Below are 4,247 nucleotides of genomic sequence, written 5' to 3'. Positions count from 1 at the left end.
TTACAGTTGTCCAAATACCCATGATTCAGACTGCAGGAGGAGAGCTTCCCTTGTCACTTTCCACTCGTCACTGTCATGCTAATCACCTACTGGACTGGACTGTGCACAGAGAGATCATCACAACAGGGCCCTTATGGATGTCATGCAATCTTAGCAAGTCACCTGTTGAGCAGTTATTAATCAAATGACATAGCTGACCATCAAAACAGTCAAAACTCCTTAGTAGGTGGGGGAGTCTTGATGCAAACCCCAAATCATGCACCCTTCTTACACAGAACTACTTTCTTTATAGACAGGTAAAGACAGATTCATTACCCACTTTGGTCATGTACTTATTCATTTGGATTTTTAGCTAATGGGCAGAGGGGACTTTACTCACACACTTTATATGTGTGATCTCGTAGTCCTTACAGTTCTAAGAGTTAACACCTTCCAACATTTTGTTTGGTTATTGCATCTATTTTTTCAGCAACGATTACATACAGAAAAGTACACAAATCCTGAGCACAAAGCCCAGTGGATTTTCCCAAAGTGAACACACCTGTAATCACAGCCAGATCAAAAAACAGAATTATTAAAAAGAGAGAGAAAAAAACTGCCAATATTTCCAAAGCTCTCCAGGGTCCCCTTACTGTCAATGATCCCAGCCACCACCCCAAAGAAGATATACCTGACCCTTCATACCATAGATTCATTGTGCTTGGGCTTTGAGCTTTATATAAATGGTACTATACAATGTGTCCACCTACTTTAGTTCAAGTTTATGTGAGATTCACCCATAATGTGCATATAGTTTTAGATTGTTCATTCTCATTGTTTTTTTGCAGTGTGAATATGCTGCAAATGATGTTTCCATCCTGTTGATGAGTTCTGGACACTTACTAGTACCCAAGTACCAAAGGATAAATTAGGCATTTGTCCTTATGGTACAACTGATGAAACCTGAAATTCAGAAAGAGCAATTTGGTCAAGGAGTCAGGGTAACTGAACTTAAACCCAGTGGTTTACCTCATACTACATTTTTCATTATGTCCCAGATGAAATAAAGTACCAGGAGCTAATACTCTCTTTGCCCACCTATCAGATGGAAAGGAAAGTAGGACTTTTATGTCAAAATAACTAGCTGTTTTATATAGACTCCACCCATTATTTCAAGCCCTTGTACACCAGCAAGTAAGTTACCTGGATTGGTACTTGACCTGCTGGATTTCTGATGGTAAAGGTTGACAACTTTCTAGCATCACCACCTAGTATGGCACCTACTGGTGCAGCTGGGGCACGCGATTCCATTCCAGCAATTTAAGTCCAGTGTCTAACATTGGGCTCCATGGATTTAAGGGCACAGGCTCTGACATGTCTGTCCCCCTGCAGATGCCAGCCGCCTGTGGAGTCCCAGGTCACCCTCACTTCAGGCCCACTGGTTACAAATCTAGCAGGTTCCCACCATCTTCCTCAGCTTCAATACTTTGCTAAACTAACCCACAAAACTCAAATAGTAATTATATGTATAATGATAGTTTTATTATATTATTATAAAGGATACAACTCAAGACCAGCCAAATGGAAAGACACACAGGGTAAGGTCAGGGAAGGGACCACTGCACAGGGAATCAGGGAACACAATCCTCTGGTCATCAATCTATTGAAAAAACTACTGAATTTCAATGTCCTCAGTTTTTATTGGAATTTCATTACATAGACAGAATTGATTGAACACTGACCACGTGATTAAACTCAACCTCTAACCCCACTCCCTAGCGTGGAAGTAGCAAGTTGAGCCAGGTTATGGTTCAAAGCCATAACCTCTAATCACAGTCTTGACCCTGCTGGTGACCAGCCTCCAGCCAGAATCATTTCATTTCTTAGCAGAAACTCCAGCAGGATCAAAGGTGCTCACGAATAACAAAAACATTCTGACAATTCAGGAAGATCCAAAGACTTAGAATTCCCTCTCAGGAAAGGGATGAAAGCTAGTCAAATTCTTCATTACACTTCATCACTTCTCATAGGATTTGTCCTGTCAAAGAACACTTTGTGCCACTTTTTGCTGACAGAAGCACTAAACCTCATTCAATGGTTTGTGGTAAAGCTTGTATTCAGGCTGACTTGTATCTGCCCAAGTTTATATGCTGAAGTCAGGATGTAACTGCCTTTACAGAGGTACTTAATGCAAAATTAGGTCATATGGCTAAGACCTAATCCAATATGACTAGTGATTAGGAGCCCTCCCTGGTGGCGCAACAGGTTAAAGAATAACACTATGAAACTAGCCACAGCCACTGCAGCATGAGTTTGATCCCCAGCTGGTAGCTAATCCACATAGCGCAGCAGACCTCTCCTGACCTGCCCTCTGCTCCCCTCAGTAGTATATTTCAGTAGATCTGCCTTTTCTGCTCTCCACTGTCTCTGATGAATCCTCTCACCCCCTATACCTCTGGCCTGCACCCCAGTTCTTGTGTACATAATAAATAAATCTTAAAAAAAAAAAGAAGTGATTAGGACACAGGGAAAATTAACCAAGTGAGAACAAAGCAAGAAGATAACCATCTGCAAGTCAAGGAGAGAAACTGCGAAAAACAATCTGTCAGTAACTTAATGCTATACTTCTAGCCTCAAGAAATGTGAGAACATAACTTCTGTTGTTTCAGACACAATGGCAATCTAATATACTTCTTTATCAAATATCAGCATTTTCCTGTATGAGTTATCTATAAAGGATGTTATTATGGGTGCAGCAATGAGAAACCACAAACATCAAAAGAACTCCTTTCTTCATAGCTGTAAGTTGTGATACTTTTCTCACATTCCTTTGCTTTTGTCTCCACTTTCACTGCATTTTTTTTGCTTTTTTATATTTTTATACATATATTTGGACAGTTACTCCACCCAGTTTGTTGACTCTTCATCATCTCTTTCTAGGTAAAAGGGGCAGTAATCACCATTTCTTTCTAGGTAACCTGGAGTTAATTAGTTCTCACCAGTTTTTGCCATGTGTAGACTCTTCCACCCCTTGCCTCCATTTAGCTCTGAATTCTAGAATATGGAGTGACAAGGTTCTGCCTTCCAGGCACTATCAATCAAGGCTCGTCTAAAGGCTGTGCTCACAGGAGCAGAACTTTGCTTCTTAGGGAACTTCATTTCATTCCTTTTTTTCTTGAGACCTCTTAATTATTCTGGTTTAAATATATGTCCAATATAGAAGTTAGGTGAGTCAGAAGTTATGTTAGACAGGAGAAAGGGTCCAGTGAGTCTCAGAAAATTCCCCGATGCAGGACATCAACTCAGGCTGAGGCCCATCAAGTCATTATAATGGAGAAAGCCAAGGTCACCCACCCACATTCTTACAGTTACTGTCCCATTGGACCCCTCCACAATACATACTTTAGATGAGATAAAGTTTTCACCACTAACAAATGCTTTACGTTAACCATCCTTTAGGCTAATGACATGGAGTCCACCATGAAGAGGCTGCAGGCATGAGTTCCAGAGATGGGATGGCCACATGGAAAGAAGAGCAAAGAACGGACCCCAGCTTGTAATTATGCTGGATTAAAGCTGCTTTAAACAGAGCCTCCACCTCTTCTTCTTGGGAAACAGTGTACAGACCCTGTCCCTGAGGCTGACTGCCTATGCTAAGCATGAACTTTAATAAATTCTTGCTTGGCAACTACAGGATTAGAGTCTCCATTATTTCTATTTCTCAGAGAACTCAAGAACTCAGAATCTGGTAACAAAAATAAGTATCTTATAACTCTATGCAGGGGTAACACTGTTCATAATATTGGATTATTAATATTATTAATATTTTACTATCCATAACAATAATGGCTGCCTTTGTCTATGTGGCCAGCACCATTCTGATGCTTCATTGCCACCACCACCTATGACTCATTCATCAGATGTGAAATTTGAAACTTAGAATGGGGGATTAACTTGCCCTAAATCATGTAGCTAATAAAATGCAGAAATGGGGGCCTCCCTGGTATCATAGGCCTCAAAGACACAGAGTTATCAAGCTATCATGACTGCAACATGAGTTTAATCCCTGGTCAAGGAGATAACCCATATAGTACAGCAGTCCTATCCTGTTTCACTTAAAGCTCCCCTCAGCTGTGTATTTCTGTCTATTGTACTCCCCATTCTGTCTCTGGTGAATCCTGTCACCCTCCATACCTCTGATCTACAACCCAGTTCTTGTATACATAAATAAGCAAAAAATTTTTTTAAAGATTTATTTATTTATTTAT

The sequence above is a fragment of the Condylura cristata genome, unplaced genomic scaffold (assembly GCF_000260355.1).
Source record: "Condylura cristata isolate star-nosed mole 26May11 unplaced genomic scaffold, ConCri1.0 scaffold00049, whole genome shotgun sequence".
NCBI lineage: Eukaryota > Metazoa > Chordata > Mammalia > Eulipotyphla > Talpidae > Condylura > Condylura cristata.
The sequence above is the reverse complement of the archived record's forward strand: the minus strand, read 5'-3'. Positions refer to the sequence as shown.